Consider the following 21066-nt stretch of genomic DNA (forward strand, 5'->3'; position numbering starts at 1 on the left):
TTTATCCAGCTCCCATTCCTGAGGGCCGAGGCGCTGTGTGAGGCGTGGAGGACAGGGTGGGGACCGAGACAAACACCGGCCCTGCCGGAGTGAGTGTTGAGTCCCCCAGACAACTGTGTCCCTCACCCTGGCCCCTCCGCAACGCAGGGGACAGAAAGCCCGCCTCCCTGAGGATTTTAACACACGGCACTGGAACGCCACGGAATCTTCCTCCGTCTAAATGAGATGCACTCGGGCCAGGACTCGGCAGGGAGGTCAGCCCAGACCAGCGACGAGCATCTTTTCAGCCTGTGTCCCCAGCTCCGAAATCGGCACGAAGCTACACCTCCCTCCGGGACGTCTGTGAGGATGCAGTGAGCTAATGCAGGGACAGACTCGGCGTCCCACCCAGGAAATGATCGACAAGTATACAGTTATCCCCAACTACGGCACGCCCAACAGCTCTCCGACCGTTGGACGCTGAACGCGTCGGCCGCCCGCAAGCTGTGACGCCTGCGATGCGTGGAGGGCACGCTGGTCTTTTGGGATCAAAAGGGAGACACCTGGCGTGTGATCAGCTGTCTGCTCAAGGCTGAGCATGAGCTGCACGCATGCAGGCGTTTTATTAAAAGTGCCTGCTCTCACCCTCAAAGGTTTGTAAGTCTGGGAAGCATGATAAGGTATATGTCGAGTGGAGTATCTCTGAATTCTGGTTAAAAAAAAAGTTAAAAAACTCAAGGTAAAAAAAAAAAAAAAAAGGTGACCCAAATAATGGGCTGGAATGTCACGTCAGGAAGTGAACCTGGGGTCACGGGATGGCAGCTGAAGCCTGTGGGTCACCTGTAACCCTCAGACGCTAAGACGTGTCCCCTTTTCCCCGGAGAACTTCATCTTCTCCTGGATTCCAATCCAAACGCCCCAGGACCACTTCTAAATACATTGTTCATGCACCTGCCTTCAAATTTCCAACACGTGCCTGGCAGATTGGCATTTTTTTTTTGCAATGGGCAAAATAAATTTACCTATAATGAAGCAAAGACGACCTAAGAATTACCTGTCTGACTGCTCACCGCTTCAACCATTCTGGGCTATTTTTTAAGAAAGTGGATGCTGAATTTCACATCGACATTACACTGATAAAACAGAGATCATAAGATTTTTGAACTTGAACTGATGAACTGAAATGTTCCCAAGACCCAGGACCTCCAGGACCAACCAACAGACCCGAGGCAGACAAACCTCTAGGCTCTGTTTCCAGGGGCCCCACCCAGAGCCCCCATCCCCACCTCCCTGGACCCCGGCGACGCCCCACAGGCTCCCCGCGCCGACCTGGCCGGCGGCGCGCATGCCCACAGGGGAAACGGCGCCCTCTCGTCCCCAGTCGCCCATCCGGCAAAGTCACACTCCTCACCCAGCTTCACGGCCAGACACGACACACACGTCAAATCTTAAAGAATATACGAACTTGGGCAAAAAAATAAATAAATAAATGCCTTAACTTACTTCCAAAGGGTTCCAGAAACAAAGAAACTCTTGGTTGCGCTTTTGCGTCTCTGGTATCTTCCAGAAATTCCTGAGTTAACGTCAAGTTTTCCTTCAGCCCAACTTTCCCCAACCAAATATTTAGAGTCATAACAGTGACAATTTAGACACTCAACAAACCGGAGCGCTCGTGAGGGGAATGTCCAGCCCGTTTGGAATGAGGTCTGGGGCTTCTTAAAAGAGGACAGAATATCCTTAATCCAAAAAAAAAATTTTTTTTTAATTAAGTTTTGTGAGAAGGTGCTTGTGAAGACGAAGTGAGAAATACACGAATGAAACGGGATGGAAGACGAGGCCAAGCTTTTTAAGCGATTTTAACACTACTGAATGCTGCTGCTGGCGCCGGCCGACAGCTTAAAGGAGAAGGGACAGTGGACGCCATAGCGTCACCCGCCCCTCGCTGCCCTCGCGTGCACCCGGACGGGGCCACGGAGGCTTGCGTGGTCGAGACGGCAGAACTGAGAACCAAGGACGCCGGAACAGGAGGAAGTTACAACGGGGACATTCCCACCCAAACGCCAACACCAGGAAGGGCCCTCCGTGGGGGCCTGTCCACCAGGCGACACTCAGGGCTCCACCCACAGGGATGGAGGGCGCGGCCCAGGACAGGGCACTCACGTCTCAGGAAGAGTGTCCCACCTGTGCGCCATCACGGAAACCGGTAAAACGTAACCAGAACGTGTGAACGAGCCCAGAGCACACCTGGGTCTCATTTTCAGGGGCAACCAGGTGTCCCTGCCAGTCCTCACCACGGGGCTTCCGGGCGACACCAAGCCAGCCTGAGCAAAAGCGGGTTGTCCAAAGGACGCCTGTGCAAGACCATACGGACGGCCACACGGTGAGACGGAAGCGCATCCTCTTCCAAAGGGGCAGAACGCTTCCCTCCAAATCTAGCCCAGAATCTGCAGAGCAGAGGGACAGGACACCCGCAGACACACAGACGCGGTAACTGACCAGAAAACGGGCGGAGAGCGCCCTCTCTCCAGAGCGGACACCCATACATGCACATGTTAGTTCAGTCCTAAGAACAGCCCTAAAAGATCCATGATTTGAGAGAGAGAAATTATTTGGGAGAGATTAAACACCTGGATGGATGGAAATATGCTAAGTTCCTGGGCGGGGGAGGGTGTAGCTCAGGAGCGCATGCCTAGCGTGCACAAGGTCCTGGGTTCAATCCCCAGTCCCTTCATCAAATAAAAAAAAATAATAATTATTATAAATAAGTAAATAAACCCAATGACCTCCCCCCCACCAAAAAAAAAGAAATATGCCAAGTTCCTAAATGGGAAGATCAACCAGCACAAAGATGTCGATTCTCTTATAAAAGCAATTCATTTACAAATTAAAATTGGTTTTGCAAACGAAATGCACGACCGACCTGGATTCCTTAAAACTGACAGAAAAAGCGGGAAGACTTGTCGATCCGAGAGAGTCACGGGAGAATTACTCACTTCACGTCGTAAGACATACAGCAAAAGCGATTCAGACAGTGCGGTAACGGCCAGGGATACAGGCTAGCGTTCAGCAGGAAGAGCGGGGTCTGCAAATGTGAATGTGAGTGTCTCACGGTAGCACCATGTGTTACACGGACTATCCTAGCAGGAGTGTGTCTGCATCTTCAAACGCCTGCAACCTGGCACAACCAGGGTCCGTGGGACTGGAATCCCTGGGCACCCCCCCCCCTTTCTTGACTCTCCCACCAATGCCACCCAAGATGAAGGTGACAACCGCGGCAAAGACCGGATGGCAAAGACCGTCACCCTTCCCTCACCTCTTAGACGTCAGACATCCCACCAAATGCTCTCTGCCGGAGGCTGTCGGAGGTTGAAAGCAGTAAAAGCATGTGAGAGACAAGACACAAACATCAGTGGTTCTTGATGAAGAATAACTAAATACCGTCAATTCTTGAGGGAGAATCATGGTCCCATTTTACAGATGGAAAAACCAAGGCTGGGAAACGGAAAAGCACCTGCTTAGGTCACTCAGCTTTTCTGTTTTTTTTTCAATCACACTGTTTGGAACACGGTTTATCTTTCTCTTTTAGAGAGAAAAAGAGCCAAAATAAAGAGCCTGAAATTCAAAGCAAAAAAAGATCGAGGGAGGATTCCCGCTTGCAGAAATTCAGATTTCAGCGTGGGGTCTTAAATAAGGAACCGTCTTCACCTGGTAACTGGCACCTGTCAGACACCTCCCGCAGGAGGAAGACGCACCAGAAACCTCCCCGTTAAATGAGGGCCAGGCAGCCCGCGATTACACGGTTAGCCACAACTGTTTTGAGAGCCTAGACAACACGGTGGGACAAGGAACAGAAACGAAGTGTAAATGTTGACCAGGAAAAGATCAGCCGGCGTTATGCGCAGACGGGTGGAGCTCCCAGAGTCCGCACGTCTCAGCCCTTCGGTATGCGGGCTCCAAGCCTGCAGAACAAACCTGCCTCCACGCTGGGTCTGTTTCTTTTACTTTAACCTTTGTATCTACTGTTTTCCCTACAAGTTAAGAATGTTGCCTCGAGCCTGAAATAGACAGGAGAGCCCATTCTCCAGGCTCTGACCTTTAAGGGTGTAACGCTTTCCCATTCATTAAAAGATAACAAGTTGCAGAATAGAAAATGACATTTGTTTTGTTGGAGGTTTGCAGGGGCACCATGACCTGACCCCTGGGGACAGCTGCAGGAACAAAGGATTCCTGCACCGAGAGGTTTGCAACAGCCAACCACACCCCGTCTCCTTTTAATATAAAAGGAGCCTGAATTCTAACCTGGGGAAGATGGTTCTCTGGGACACTGGTCCACCATCTTCTTGGTCTGCTGGCTTTCTGAATAAAGTCACTATTCTCTGTCCCAACACCTTGTCTCTCGATTTATTGGGGAAAACAAAACTTTTGGTGAGGAACCTGAAAGAAACTGGCAGGAGGCGTGAAGAGGAGCCAAGCCCTTCCCTCCCGTCAGTGAGCGGTGAGGCCGCTACCACCCCAATGAATAGCCCAGTCTTCCAGGGTCTCCGTCTGCAGGTCCCCAGACAGCAAGCAGACACGGAGGCCTGGAGAGCCCATCTGGACGAAGCAAATGACAATGTAAGGATGAGAAATAAGACCAAGGATTCCTAGCTATTGCTGCTCAGTTAGACTCAGGCAAGTCCTGCTCCTGATGGATATAAATACGCCATAAACATGACTAAACGCCCTAAGATGAACTATGGAAAAAGAGGACGGTCTTCCTAAGCAAGATTCTTAACCCAGAGGCTAGGGAGGAAAAATCAACTCCTTTACAGCAGAAGGCCCTCTGAATAAAATCAAAAGACACGCCGACAGCCTTGGGAGCAACTGCTCTCAGCACAGGCAGCAAAATGCATTCAGTAAATCTCTTGTTTATTAAAACAAGAAAGGATGAGTGGCCCGGCGTAAAAACAGCGAAAAGACGGAAGCAAACAATTGGCCAAACACACGTGCGAAACCCACTCAACTTCACAGGTAACCACGGGAACACAAACTACAACGGCCACAAGTGAGCCATACATTTTGACTCATCAGACTGCCGACAATTTTAAAAACCAGGATGGGCCCCGAGGGCTCGGCATGGCCTGCGAGGCAGGGCTCCCCTAAGCTGGCGGCGGGGTACCCTGAACGCACTCTGGGCGGCCATCTGGGCAAGCACGTCCCACACTTCATCCTTCGGGGCAGGAATCCCACGTCTCGTAACTCATGCTCGTGCACCAGGCGACTATTGCCACGATCTGCAGCCCAGGAAAGCTGGAGGTGACCCAAATCCACCTGCCTGACACCATCGGCTCACAGCAGCGGCCCCCAGCAGGTACGCATGGGAGGACCCAGGGGTCCGGCTCCAGCCCCCGTTTCTCTCACCCCTCCCTCCCGTGCAACCCACCAGGCCAGTCAAGTTTGGCTGCAGAAGTATGTGCAACCATCCACTATTTCCATCTCAGCTGCCAACACCAGGCCACCACTCTCATCTGCCCCGGGACCATCTCCCACCACCTGTACCCTCTCCCCTTCTCAGGCCAGCAGTGGGTTTCCGATGCACCCCAGTGCCCACCCACAGCCACCAGTCCCTATCCAGGGGATCCTGTCCCTACCTCGGGCTCCCAGGGAGCGGCTGACCCAAGACCGATCCTGCCTGCTGGCCTCCTCCAAGTCCTGACGCTCCCCACCCTGGTGGCCTTTGCATGTTCCATGTCCTCTCTCAGGGACGCCCCCACCTTTCTTCCTCCTCCCCTTGCAACCGAGTCCCCCTAAAGCCGAGTTCCCCAGCCGAGTTTATCATTAACCTCTCCATCCAAAACCTTATTTCCTTTCTTACCCTGAACCTGTTCCCCTCAAAATTGAGGAATATCAAAGAAAAAGGGGGGAATGAAACCGAGCAGGACCCTCTGGGGCCTTCCCGGGTACAAAAGCCCCTCTGTGTCCCCATCTCTTGTTTGTACAGAAAGGCTTTAGTCTCCTAGGCCTTTTCTGAGTTCCCAAGGGCAGGCTCAAGCTCGTACTAATTGGGGAAGTGAGGGAACACAGAGACAGAGCAGAAGCAGTTGAGCAAGAAAAGTAATGAAAGCTCAAACAAGTCAACAGTATGACAGAGTCCCAGTTCCTCTGTGGACAAGGGACATACATGGCAATCAGGTGCATATCTCTGAGTGGTTCTGCAGGAACTGAGACCCCCACCCAGGTGAAGGAGGGTGACAATCAGATGTGTATCCCTGAGTGGTTCTGCAGGAACTGAGACCCCCAACCAGGTGAAGGAGGGTGACCATAAGTACAGGGACCCCAGACTGATTGGAACCCAAAGGCTGATGATGAAAATCCGTTACCTCACCACCAGCCAATCAGAAGAACGTCCACGAGCTGCAACCCTCCCCCCAGATGTTACCTTTAAATCTCCTTCCCTGAGAGCCATCTGGGAGCTCCGGTCTTTTGAGCCTGAGCTGCCCACTCTCCTTGCCGGGCGCCTGCAATAAACACTGTGCTCTCCTTCACCACAACCCGGAGTCAGCAGATCAGCTTTGCTGTGCACGGGCACGAGTTCAGTTCAGCAACAGCCTCCTGACATTCCATCCACCCTGTCCGGGCCCCGAGCAGCAGCCCCTCCAGCCTGCACCCCCACCCCCATAAGCCTGGTCTTACAGTGCAAGGATTCTCGGGGCTGGTAGGCGGCCGGCAGGAAGAGGCCCCGTGGACGTGCGTCTGTGGGAGGCAGCCGCGGACACGCCGGCCTGGCTCAGCCCCAGGGAGCTGCCGGCCTCCACTTCTCAACTGTGAACCAGAATGAAATAGTCCCGGCCTCACGCAAGGACTGTGTGGTGCAGGTCCCACAAAGGGCCTCCCCCAGAACTGGCGGGAGGCGGCACCTGACCAGCGCGGGCAACTAAGATAAGAGAGCTGAGGACCAAGGCCACGCTCATGTGAAAGAGGGTGCGTGAGAAACGAGCACTGTGTGCACCTCCGTGATGCGGCAGGACCCTTATGAGAGGCCAGGTGTAATGCACAATGTGATTAATGCGTGCAAAGTTGCTTATGTCATATATGAAAGTTGCTGAGAGTAAATCCTAAGAGTTCTCGACATAAGGAAAAATATTTCTCTTTTGCCTTTAAAATTCTGCATCTATAGGACATGTGGATGTTCACTAAACACACTGTAGGCATCATTTCATGATGGACGTAAGTCAAATTATTATGCCGAACACCTTAAAGGGACACAGAGCTGTATGTCTGTTATATCTCAATAAAACTGGAAGGGGGAAAATAAATAAAAGACCAGAGAGCTAGCGTGTACTCCGTATGCACCACGGGTGGACACAGGGAGAAGGTGGTGTGTGCAAAGCAAGAGGTGCCCTCGCCAGACATCGAATCTGCCAGGACTTGACCTTGGGCGTCCCGGATCCGGCAGCGTGGGAAGTGAGTCAGAGCAGCCCCGGCAGAATCGACCAGGGTGGACGCCCTGACTGTGCCCCGCAGCGGGAGCCGCTCAGGAAGGGAGAGGAAGACCCGTGTGCTGGTCCCTACCCTGCAGATGTGAACGACCCGCACCCTGGCACCGGCCCCCCCCCCTCCGGTCCCTGCTCCTCGACGGACAGGCTCTCCTCTGGGCTCCGGGTCACTCAAGAGGGACATCCAGGCTCTGGGGCCTCTTCCCAGAAATCAGAATGTTCTGGGCTGGCACACGAGCTGGTCTTTGGTCCTCGTGGTCCATGTCCACTCGTCCCACCGAGAGTCACAGAGTCACAGGGTTTCCCTCACGCTGGCCCTGCCAGTCAGCGTACGCCCTGAAGTGTCCCCTGGGGCTGAGGAATGCTTCTTCCACGGTCCTATCAAGGTACATCTCAATCCCACCCACCAGCGAGCCCCCCACGACGGAGCCTGACCCGCCGGCTCCGGACCCCTCGTCTCCGTGGTCACAACGTGACCCTGGGCAGGGCGGAACCCCGACACCCACTGCACCTCTCTGTCCTCCCGCAGCCACTGTTCAGCTCCCCGGTCCCACCCCACCCGATGTCCCTGACCACCTGCCCGGGACTCGGGACACGGGCCAAGTGAGCAGCAGAAACCCCGGGGCACCCTCTGCACCTCGGGTTCCTCCTCTGTGCAAGGAGAGCCCCAGCCTCCCTGCTTCCCAGGTCAGGGTGCGGAGTGGGAGCTCATTTGGGTAAAAAAAATTCACACCCGGCATCTCATTCTCCATCTCCCTGTGATGCGCGCGATTAAAGCTATCACAACGGGCTAACTTCACACAGTCTCTGGGAAAGGTTCCTAAAGTTCATCTCCATCTTTTTAGAATCCTATTGTAATGCACAGCCGTGATGCAAAGCGCTCAGGAAAGGTCAGAGCCATCACTCCGCACGGAGCCTTCACGGTAGGGGAAGGCGGTGTCCAGATCTGAGCGGGAATCTTTCCTTTCAACCCAAACCGCCCGCTTGAGCAACCGGAACAGTTCTCTCTGCAGATGGACACCATGTAGTCCTCACGCCCTCGCCCTCCCCTCCACACCTCCCTCGCTCACTGGTTCTCGACACCCCCTGGGTCTACCCTAAGGCTTGCGTGCTTCACCTGGATGGGATAACAATTAAAAATAAAGATCTGGTCCTGTCCCAGGTCCTGGGGCACAGCTCCTAAACCTCTCAGGTTCTCCAGATAGAGTACCTTTTGTATGTTAATGAGGTGACAGGGGGCAGGGGGCTGGTCACCAGAAAGGCCAAGACCGAATTACAGGGCTGGAACTTGCAGCCTCATCCATGACCTCCAGGGAGGGGAAGGGGGCTGGAGACTGAGTTCAGCACCAATGGCCAGTAATTCATCCATCATACCTGCCTGATGGGACCACCATAAAACCCCCTAAAGGGCAGGGCTCAGAGAGCGTCCAGGTCGGTGCACACTGTGGGGTGCTGCGAGGGGGTGCACCCAGAGGGGACACGGAGGTTCCAGGCACCCCCCACCCCAGACGTTCCCCTGCACGTCTCTAATCTGGCTGTTCCTGAGTTGGGTCCCTTATGATCCTTTGTGGCCATCTCAAGTCCTTTAACCAGACAGAGTGTCACGACTGAGCTGAATTATAGACACCCAGCTGGTGTCCAAAGAGTTGGAGAACTGGGGTCAGGAGGCAAAAAAAACCCCATTCCTTTGATGTCAGAAGTATGGTGGGTAAAAATGGCTTAACCCAGGGCCGTCTCACCCTCCAGTGTTAGTCCGTCCTCCCCCGAGGTGAGGTCCTGGCCAGCAGAGCGCAGCGCCTACCCCCATCCTCTGCTGGTTCTGTGGTCACGCAGGGGCCCTTCGCGCCCTCGGGGGGCTTCTGACCTGCCGGCAGGGGCAGGGGCAGGGGCAGGGGCAGGGGGGAGAGGACACAGGACCCCTGGCTCACCCATCACCGTGCACCTTTCCCGCATCAGATCAGAAGCGCCACCTCGTCTACCTTCCTGTCTGTGCTGCTTAATCCTCCCTAGTTCCAACGCGCTCTTGGGAGGCACTCAGAGTGGTGCTTCCCAGACCCGTCACATCCCCCACCAGTTAACGATGACCTGAGGACCAGGCGGCCCACACCGGGCAGGACGCGTAGCACACGCTCAGGGGACGCGCTGGACCAGCGGCTGGAAACGGCCTTCGCATCGCGGCCCCGCACTAGTGCCCGGCTTCCCACCGCCCGGTGGAGGCCGCAGCCCCCCGCCGGCGCCCCAGACTCACAGCCGACCGGCTCCTGTCACCCAGCCCATCACGTCAAGGTGGCATCAGCATTTCCGCTTAGCACCCACATTGTAACCCCCCAAAATGCCTGACTGTGCCGTCAAACCCAAGACCTAGGCTCCCCCTGTATTTGGCCGCAGTGACTCTGGACCTGGAGTCTTCAGGGCCTCTCTGAGCCCTGGGTGAGGCGACTGAAACAAGGGACCAACCAAAGGGACGGCTGGTGCCCCTGCCCAGTGCTCCCCTCCCTACCTTCCCCGGGGGGAGCAGGGATAGGGACCCCAGCATTCCCAGCGCCTGCTCCAAAACCACCCCCAAGACACCAAGGTGTGACCTGCCCTGTCCCCTCCATCTCTCCCGACTGCATCCTGCAGGTTCCTGGAGGCCGGGTGGCCTGTGACTGATGCGGCACAGAGCCCAGGACCCCGGCAACTTCCCTTAAGCCATATGCTACAGGGATTTACAAAAGGTAAAATGCTGGTGGCTCTCATTCAGCGTCTTTTATTTGAAAAATACGGGCTTTTTTTTTTTTTTCCCATTAAAGATGTTGCTTCAGTTTACAAATGACGGGTTTATTATTATTCTATTATTATTTCTGTCTTCATTTCTAAAATGACAAAGTCACAGGGCCACGTGGCCACAAGCTCTCCATGGGCTTCTGGCACTTGTAACAGCATCCTTCATAAAGGCAAAGGTGGGAGAAAAGGGGGCAGCAGGCGCTAGGCACCTCTGGACAGAAAGCCTCGGGTCTTGGGAAAGGAACCAGTCAGAGACTTCTTCTTTCAGAGATTTTCTCAGAAATGATACTGAATTCCAGAACTCCTCAGAGAGGTGACCCTCTGTACGGTGTCCCTGGCCAGAGCCCACGTGGAGGGCGCTCCCCTCAGGGGACAGGAGGGGACCCACGCTGGGCGGACCCCTTTGACCATGGCTCAGCTGCGCTCCCCGAAGGCTGGTCCCGGGCTGATCCGGGCCAGACGCACAGCTCTGAGTCACTCCCAACCGTCTTTCCTGCCCCCGTCCCCCATGAGCCACCAAACAGGCAGCATCAGGGGGAAAATGTCACATGTCCAGTATTTCCAGTTTTCAAGCAGAGTTCCGGGACAGCCGCAGGACGGGGAGGCGGGCTCCTCCTCTTCCTCGGGGAGCGGACGCAGACCCACCGCGCAAGGTAGCCTTCCGGGCGATGCGCGCATGATGCGCGCACGATGCGCGCGGGATGCGCACGTGTTCCCATCACTGCCGGAGCCAGGATCGGCTCCGACCCTGATCCGGATCTGCCTTCCGATTCCAGAGGCACTGTCCCTCCGTGGACTTGCGAGCCCCGAGCGCGCAGCCCTCGGGCACCGCGGTGTCTCCCCGCCTCCTCCGGGCTCGGACCTCCCCGCACTCCCCGCACCCCCCGCGGCGGGATTACCACGCCAGGGCCTCCAAGCGCGCTTAAGGAGGGGAAAGAGGATCTATTCCTGACCTGCGGACGTGGGATTGACTCTTCTAAATAGGGCAAGGGCCTGGTAATGCCTGTTATCTCTACCCCGAGGAGCCGGCCCTGCAAGGAGGGCGGAGAGAAGCAGTGCCGGAGCGCACGTCCTCATCGGCCGGCAGCCCAGGGTCACCCTGAGAGGCTTTTCAAAAGTCAGATGAACTCAGATGGCACACGGATGCCCCGAAAGCCGGCACTGACCTACCAGAGCCTACGTGACTCGCCTCGGGGATGGAGGTCAATTCAGGTGGCCCCTCCCTGCATCTCTGGAACCACCCACAACGATCTCACTAAATAAGAAAAGGACAAAACTGTGAAGAGTTCCTGGTGCAGGAGCAGGTCCCTGCCTCCAAAAGGCAAGTCAAAACCCAGGCCCTTCTGGGCAACACGCGGAACTACAGAGCGGCCACTTCTGTCTGATGGTACATCCCCAGGCAGGGCAAAATATACCTCTGTTTCCGAACTTACCAGCTTCCAGAACATTCTGAACCCCAGAGTCCCAGGACTGTGGAGAACGTAGCATTCTTCCTGCAAAACTCCCCCAGGGAGCAGGAAATGTATGCTTGTTGAAGCCCTACTGTGTGCCGGGCACTGTGCAATGTATTGACTGACACTTCCCTTTGATATTTACAAACCCTGAAAGAATCAGCACCCTGGGCGGGGTCTGTGATCTCATGACACACGTCCCCGGGCATTCGAGTCGCTGGAAACACATCACCCGTCCTTTCCCTCTTCCTCCTTCCACGGTGGCATTCACAGGGGTCCGAAGACCTGGAAGTGCAATTCCAACTCTTCCACTAACACCCACTGGACCCCGAACCAGGCACCTATCTGACTGTGAGGGGCACCCATTTCCACGTCTATGTAGAAGGAAGTCTCTCCCTCTCCCCCTTGCAGGTTTGTCCTGAGGACCCAATGCAACTCACAGCCTTGCAGAGTAAGGAATTCACCACCCCCTGGTCATGTTGTTCTGTTCCTTCCCAAACAGCAGCACAGCACCCTGTCCCAGCAGGGCTGGAGCTCCCTGGGAAAACACACACCTCGCCGTGATCCCATCCCAGCAACGGCAAGGATGTGGTACCAAAGGCCCACAGCAGCCGATTCAGGTTTCGGCGTTTTGTAAAATGATCTTCTAAACGTAATTTACTCGGTAACTGCTCACATCTTAGCAGCCTTTCTCCCAGCATAAGGATAGATCTAAGGAGAAAGGAATGTAGAGAAATGAAGAATAAAAAGCTATAAGATACGCACACGCCAAAAATGAGCAAAAATGTCAGACGTTCCTCGTTATCCGTTATCACTTTAAACGTAAATAGATTAAATCCTTCAATCAAAAGCAGATACTGGCAGAATGGAGGGAACACACACAGACACACACACAAAACCCAACCATCGCTGTCTATAGAAGGCTCCCTTGAGGTCCAAAGACACAATCAGGTTGAAAGGGAAAAGATGGGAAAAGATACTTCACATTAAGATTAACAAAAGGAGACCTGAAGTCACTATATAGGAACGTCAGCCAACATATACCTTAAGTCAAGACTGTTACAAAACACAAAGGACATCAGATATTGAGGAGACCCACCCCAAAATATATGAAGTCAACACTGACACGACTGAAGGGAGAAAGAGACAGACATACAACACTAGTTGGAGATTTTAACACCCCTCTTTCAGTAATGGGTGGAGCCACCAGACAGAAGATGAGTGAGGAACAGCGGACCTGAACGCACCATAAACCAACTGGATGTCACAGATGTGACATGCGTTGAACACTCCCCTCAACCACAGGAGAACAGTCTTCTTAACGGCATGCGGGACTTTCTCAAGGATGACAGGACACAAAAAAGGTTTTCCATATATGAAAAAAACCTACAGCTATCATCATGCTCGATGGTGAAAGCTTCTCTCTAAGATCGGGAACAAGTCAAGGACGCCCATTTCCAACACTTCTATTTAACACAGTATCGGAAGTTGTAGCCAAAGCAATCAGGCAAGAAAAATAAATCAAAGGTACGCAAAACAGAAAGGAAGAACTAAAATCACCTCTGTTTGCAGATGGCATAATCTTATATGCAGAAAATCTTAAAAATCACACACACACACACACAAGAAATTATTAGAGTTACTCAATGTACCAAAGCCACAGGATGTATCAACATGCAAAAATCAGTTGTGTGTTGACACACTAACAATGGCCAATCTGAAAAGGAAACTGAGAAAACAAGTCCATTTAAAATAACACCAAGAATAATAAAATAATTAAGAATAAATTCAAACCAAGAGGCCAAGACTTGTACCCTGAAAATGACAAAACGTTCCCATATGAATATGAATAAGACGTAAATGAGAAGAGACATCTTGTGGTCACGGATTGGAAAACTTATTGTCAAGTCAGAATAATCTTCAGACTCAACGCCCTCCTATCAAAATCTCACTGGCATCTTTACAGAAATAGAATTCGTATGGATTCCCAAGGGACCCCGAATAGCCCAAACCATCTTGGAAAAGAAGAATAAAGTTGGGAAAGTCACATTTCCTGAGTTCAACACTCACTACAAAGCTACAAGTAGGCAAAACCGCAGCCTTGGCCTGAGAACAGACACAGACTTAACAGAACAGAACCGAGAGCCCATAAATGAGCCCTCACGTACATGGTGGGTTAAACTTTCAACAAGGATGCCAAACCATTCAGTGGGGGGAAGGGAGTCTTTTCAACAAATGATTCTGGGGAAACTGGACTTCCACGTGCAACAGAATGACGTGAACGCTTACCTTACCCCAGAAACACAAATTAGCTCAACGTGGATCAAAGATCTAAACACAGGAGCTGAAACCAGCTCTTAGCACACACAGGGGAGTATCTTTGTGACAGTGGATTGAGAAATGACTTCGTGCGGACGGCACCCGAACAATAAAACAGATCCACTGAACTTCATCAAAATTTAAGACTTGCATGTATCACAGGACAAGAGCGTGGAAAAGACCGGCCACAGAAAGGGACCAAACAGTTACCAATCGCGCAAATGCTAAGGGATTAATATTCAAAATATATAAAGATCTCCTGCAAATCAACAACAAAATGCAGATCAAGATCACAATGAGGTACCACCTGCTGCCTATGAGGACGGCTGCTATTTAAAAAAAAGGGGATAAAAGAGATAAATGACAAGGTCCTACTATACGGCACCGGGAACTTTATTCAATACCGTGTAACAGTCTATAATGAAAAAAAAATCTGAAAAGGAATATACGTATGTGTGTGAGTAACCGAGTCACTACACTGTACTCCAAAAATTAACACGGCATTGTAAACCGACTATACTAGAATTAAATATAAGTAAATAAATAAAAATAAATTTAAAAAAATTTTAAATGGGGGGAGGGAGGGAGGACGGGGAAGGAAGGAAAAATTGGAAAATACTGAACTAGTGAGGATGTGGAGAAATTTAAACAGTTGTGCACGGCTAATGGGAATGCAAAACGGTGCAGCCACTGTGTTAACTGTCTGGGGGGTGTGGCCGTGAATATTAGTTCCTGTGACATCGCTGAACCTTCGAGAAGCACCGAGTTGTGCACCAGCAGCACACGTCTAGGGAGATGCTTGATAAAAGATGACAAAGGAACGGAGTCCAAAGCCCCTCGCGGTCTGTCCATGCACGTGTTGGACATCTAGGGTGGGCAAGAAACCCCAAATTCCCCAGGGGTGGAGACTGCTTCCAGCAAACACCGCTGAGGGCGCAGGAGCAGAGATGCCAGCGGACTGAAGGTGGTGCTTGGAACCCAGGGTCACTTTTAACGGCACCTGAAGCCCCGCATCCTGGGGCACAGGCACCATGCCTGCCGCTGGTCACCGGTCCTTCATCCTCACAGAGCCGAGACGGGGAGGGCGCCCACGTCCTCCTCCCTCGGCTGGCAGTGAGACAGCAGCCTCCAGGGACAACAGCTCCCTCGGCGTGGCGCCTCCAGCAGGTCCTCTGTCAACACCCTGGGGGGGACTTCAGCCGCCAGTGACAAATGTCAGTTGACCAAAGAGATGATCGGTGTGTGAACAGGTGATCCTGTTTTTCTGAAGACGGCGGGTCCTGTGTGCAGAGCAGTCAGTCCAGCCCCATCCAGAGGGCGAGCGCTCCCCGGCTTCAGCATCTCTGCCCCGGAGCCGTCCGACAGGCTCCCCCCAGGAAGGCGCAGGCTCGGGACAAAGATGCTGTGGGACAAGATGTGTGTATCCGAGGCTCTGACACAAGACTAGACATGTCAACGAGGCTTCGAAGGAGTCCACCAGGCCTTGGTCTTCTGTTTTCAGCAGAGAAAAAGGTCCAGTTCCCCCAGGAGCCCCCATCTCCCCATGTCCACAGCCAGCTCCTGCACCCACTGCCCATCACTGGGCTAAGAGCGAGCGGACGCGTTTATCTGGGTACCGTTGTTACTTGTTACATATTAAAAAATTATGATTAGAAACGGTGACACACCGCCATCCCATGGCCAACACCCAGAGGCTGCGGGATCCTGGACTCCGGCTGGATGGCCCGAGGGCAGTCAGGGAGCCTGTCTCCAAGAACACGCGCACCTCAGAGCCCCTAGCCACCAAAAGCCACGGCGAGAACAGTGTCCTACTGACCGCCACAGCCCTTCCAGGTGGCCCAGGGCGGCCCTTCCGGGCCAGCGCGTGGATCAGAACCGAGCCATGATGTGAGCTGGACCCCAGCGCATCCTGGTGCCAGCCGGCCACACGGGATCGCTGGGCGCCTGGCCACCAGGGCTCGGGCACCAGGGCGCAGGGCGCAGTGCAGGAATCGGAGGCTGGTCCCCAGGCCTTGAACCTGAAACAGGAGGGCCAAGCAGAGTGGGTCAGACACCACCTTGTCAGCCTGACCCGTCTGGGCCTCTGCCTGGCCGCGCTGGGACGAGCACAGGGGCACGGGCCTGACAAGGCCCAAGGCCAATGATGGCCTGCCCACGTGGCCTGCACCTGGCAGCCACAGGCTCGTGCCCAGGGGTCCAGGCGGTGGGATGGCCACGGCACCAACTAGAAGCTAACCCTCTGCCCCCTGTCCCTCCGCCGGGTCCATCGGGAGACACACACAATGGAACCACCAGCTTCTCTCAGTTGCTCAGGCCTGGGCACCAGCCTCCTGGCCCTCCCTCCCAGAACATCCAAATAAAACATGTGCATAAGTTCGAGCCCGCCACTGGCTCTGCTCTGGGCAGGCCAGAACCAAACGTGGAAAAAAAGGAATAAGGCAAAAATTGGAGCAAAGAAACCACGTAAGGAACAAGGGGGAAAAATTTAACTAATATGGATACATTATATATACACGATTTTTAAAAATATTATCTATGAAACAAGAATATTATGACAGTAAAATAAGAGTAATAATTTGGGGGTAATGATGGCGTGCTGTAGGTTCCTCAATTGTAAAAAATGTTCCACTTTGGGGGAGATATTGGGGGTGGTGGTAGATAGGAAATCTCTGTATTTTCTGCTGAATTTCGCAATATATCTAAAACTGCTCCAAAAAATAAAGTCTACTTAAATAATAACCAAAAAAGACAGATAGAGGTCCTTAGAAAATAAACTCAAAAAACGGAAGTTTAAAATCCAGTAGAAAGGTTGAAATGTCACGTTGCTGCACTCCACCACCTAGAGGAACTCAGCAGATTCAGATGGGAGCTAAAAAAAGTAATGGCAAAACCAGCCCAGGCAGCTAACAGCCAAATAAAAGCTATTCTGTGGGTGGGGGGCGGTAATTAGGTTTATTTATTTTTTAGGGGAGGGACTGGGGATTGAACCCAGGACCTCGTGCATGCTAAGCATGCGCTCTACCACTTGTGCTACACCCTCCCCCAATAAAAGCTACTCTGGAAAGAAAGAGGAGGAAGGTGGGAAAAAAAAAGGAAAAAAAGAAATTGGGGAACTAATTCAAAAACATGTCCCAGCCCCAAGGATCTGAGTTTCCAGCTTGAAGATGCCCTTGACGTAACCCACACTGTCGATGTAGAACCACAAGGCGTACCTTCAAGGGATTTCTGAATAAAGACACAAAGAGAACGTCCTGCAAGCTTCCAGACACGGAAAAACAAAAACAAAGGGGGAAAAAAAACAGTGAAACGTGGAGAGAACCGTTAAGAATGTCTTTATACCTGCACAGTCCCCCAAAAATGTGCATGCACGTCTTTTGGGGGGGAAGCTAGCGTGAACTGTTCTCCATCAAACTGTGGGGGGAAAAGGAAAGAGGAGTCATGGAACCGAAGAGAAAAACTGAGGGCAACCCCAGGATGGTGGAGAAGGAAGCGGAGGCAGGGAGCTGCCGAAAGGCACACGAGTCATTGCTTCCAGAAAGATAAGGCTGGCTGGACACCGGGGGCGTCTGCAAGAATATTTGCACACCTGTGGCGGTTTGCGGCGGGGGTGGGGGCGGGAGAGGTGCGTAAACTCCAAAGCAAACGCAAACACAACTCCAGAAGGAAACAAGATGTCCCACGAGGCAGAGGACGTTATCAATCGCAGAACATACAGCGCGTGGCTCGACCCTGAGCACCAGCGCCAGGCGGTGCGCGCGGGTCCAGCCGGCGTCACCACGGAGACGGGGGGGAGGCGGAGCACAGGTGCGGGATGCCGATGGGACAGCGGTCCAGCGCCTCGCCGGCCACGCAGGGAGGGCACAGGATCCTGCGTGAAGCTGCGGCCTGCGGGGATGGAGGGGAGGCAGGCAGGGGCGAGGAACCGGAATACGTTAGGCGGATGCCTGCTTACAGACGCGGCGGGAAACACAGAAGAGGTCGGCTGCGGGTTGTTGCGGCATCGAATCTTCCAACTGTGTCCAGCTCTAAAAACCAAGTTTCAAAGTCTGCCCTGGGTGTTGAGGGGTTAAAAAGCCCACTCGAAGGGACAGAGCTTGGTCAGGCCAGGCCGGGAGAGCACAGCCAGGGGACAGCAGGACACGGTGGGGGCTGCCGGTGTCCCACGCTGTGACAGGGTGACACTGCTCCCAGGGTGGGGAGACGGGCCAGGCGGGCATGTGGTTAAGCAGTGACCCAGCTGAGCAAGGGACCCATCCGGACTCACCCCTCCCCACCAGGCAGATGTCGCAGACATCATCAACATTCCAGAAAAAGCAACCTGGAGGCCCCCGGGAAACCCCCCCACACCCCCGTGCAGGACACCTGGAGGGCCGTGGACAGCCCTCAGCTCCACCGCTCGGCCCACGGGAAGATCTCCAAGCCGGGTCCCAGATTTGGAGCAAGGCGCCGTCCTTAGGCCAGGGGCGACCTCCTGCCTGCACGACACTTCTGCACGGACGTCCGAATTTAAAACGTTCCCTCAGATCAGAGTGGCTTTTTGGTCATTATGAGTTTCTTGGAGCAGGGAATCCTAAAATTATCACTGCCATTACACACAGGGTATGGGAAAAGCTTTTATATTACAGGCAGTTCTCAACTCATCAAAGGCTGGAAGCAGACACTCCCAAGGGATGCAAGTTTAAAAAAAATATTAAATAGGTAAGTGCACCAAAGAGGAGTGAGTACGTGCCACGCGGATTTCAAGAAGCATCTCAAGTGTGATCCAGGCAGCTGGAGGTTCCTTCGTGTTGGCACCCATGTGACAGGATGAGACAGAAGGTCCCCAGGGGGTCACCATTTCCCCTTCACGGTTCTCTCTTGCAGAGGGCCCCCCGGGAGACACCGGATGGCTCACAGGCAGGGCCAGACAGATGGGCCCCCTGGGCAGTCCCTCGTGCAGTGAAACACCACCTTAGGACCCCAGCTGCCAACCCTGCTTTCAGTCGTGGTGACAATGACACAGTGAAGAGGGCCAAAACACAGCAACGACTTTCCACGCCAAGTGCACAATGAGCCGATGTCCCCAGGCAGGATTCCTGCTGCTGGTCCCCAGGCCCGCTGTCCTGGCTCAAAGAAGCAGCCAGGACTCGAGGGGATTCCGCCCACGGGCACAGCCCTCGGAAAGCGTGTGACAGCCACTCCCCAGGGGCCCAGCCAGCCCGTCGGGACCAGCCATCCATGCTCACTGAGGTCCCAGCTGGGACAAGTGTCTCTGCAGACTCGAGACACCAATCAACCTGGGGATCCTGAAGACAGATGGCCCCCGGTCCCACATGCCTGCACCCGGAGGTCTCTCTGCACCCACCTCTGCCCTTAGCATCCTACCCATGGGAAGTTCAAACTGCTGCTCATAGGCCAGAAAAGGGTCCTTACTCGAAGGGACTGGTGCTCAAAGCAGGTTACGGTCAATTCAACAGGGTTTTGTCCAGGAGAGAGCACTGGGAGACAGAAATGCAATACGCAGAGCCTCCTTTGCAGTGAATTGAAGGACCTTGCAAATTAAGAGCACGCGGCGTCGCCAAGCTCTGACACGTGCCAAGGTTTACACACCCCGGACGGCACCCTACCTTCCCCACTGCCCTCCGAGGTGAGCAACCCTGTGACTCTCACTTTACTGATGACCTTAGTCAACCTGCCCACCTGCCTAGTAAAAGGAAGAACCACGAGTCCAACTGAGGTCTCGTGGGGTCACCAGGATTGGTGCCCATCCTGGGGGAAGCCAAAGGGGGCAAGATGGCGGCACTCACGCCCCCCGGAGATGCTACGACGCACAGGCCACCGTGGCCGGTCAAGCCCAAATAAGGTCCTCAAATTAAGGGTCTGAACAATCGAGGAAAACCCTCCCCCAATTCCATACGCAACTTCAATGGCTGAAAAATAACATTCCAGTGTCCCAGTGGCATCCAGTCACGTGCAAACCAGCACTTGGGCGAGCCAGGCGTGGCTCACCCCACGCCCATCCCTTCCACCGCACGAACCAAAAGGGATCTCTCTCCTTGGAGCTGGTGTATCCCCAAAGCAGAAAGTCGCAAGCGCTCATTTCTTCCTCTGAGACTCTTTTTGTCCTCAGGGACATGGCTTTTTTTTTGTTGTTGCCACCTCTCAAAGCGGTCACACCACTATTCCTTGCACTATTGAAGGAAAGCTGTTGGTCCTCCCACGACTCAGCAAGGGAAGTCAGCGACAGAGTGGTCCCCGCTGGACGGAGAAGGTTAGGGAAGCAGAGACATGCTTCCCAGAAGCATGTGTCTAAAAATGCTCAGAAGGATGCTGGCCAGGGCTTGAATGGACCCTATCAGTTACACACCCATCAGCACACAGACCCCGCGAAAGGTTCCCAGATTCCCAAAGCCTTGCCTTCCAAGTAGCCTGTCTGTCCTAACATCTTCCATAATCCCCCATCCTTGAGCAAAAAAATAAATTAAGACAGGGGAAATCCCTTCTCCACTGGCAGAGTTTTATTTAAATTTTGAACCGATGGCTGATTGTTTACAGGAAAGACAAAACAGCCACGTCTTCCTTATGAGCCCCATGCGATTCCATCTTGATTTAAGAGACTGAGAAACAGACCCGGAGATCGTGCCCCAAACTGCAAAGGCGCAGTTGCTTCCCATGACACAGGACAGAAAAACTCTCCGCACCCAGTCTCAGAGTCCCGGCAGGCGGGCCAGCCAACCGAGCCAGCAGCTCACATAACAGCATCCTACCAGTGTGCCCGTTTCTCTCCCCCTGCAGTTAAGACTTGGACAGCATTCCAGGCAAGTTAAGTTCCTTAAATTATGCCACCTTTATATCATTAGGTTTGATCAACTATGCCAACCTAGGATTGCCAAAGCTCTGGGAGGAAAATGAAGGCCCAACCTCTGCTCAAGGAGCAGACTGGTGTCTGCAGGTTAGACCTGGTCCCCGTCTAGTGCTGTCCCTGAAGCAGTGCAGACAACAGGCAACAAGCCAGAGATGACTTTCGGGACACACAGGTTTTAATAAAACCCTGTTTTAATTACAGGAAACCTGGTTACCGTATCAGATTCATGACT

General features: G+C 53.4%; 1 protein-coding gene across 4 annotated transcripts in view; it reads right to left on the minus strand.

The window, feature by feature from the left end:
• The window catches only part of GRB10 (growth factor receptor bound protein 10), a 112026-nt gene that overhangs the window by 88702 nt on the left and 2258 nt on the right, over positions 1 to 21066 (minus strand). The gene's annotated exons all lie outside the window — the stretch shown is intronic.

The sequence above is a fragment of the Camelus bactrianus genome, chromosome 36 (assembly GCF_048773025.1).
Source record: "Camelus bactrianus isolate YW-2024 breed Bactrian camel chromosome 36, ASM4877302v1, whole genome shotgun sequence".
Lineage (NCBI taxonomy): Eukaryota > Metazoa > Chordata > Mammalia > Artiodactyla > Camelidae > Camelus > Camelus bactrianus.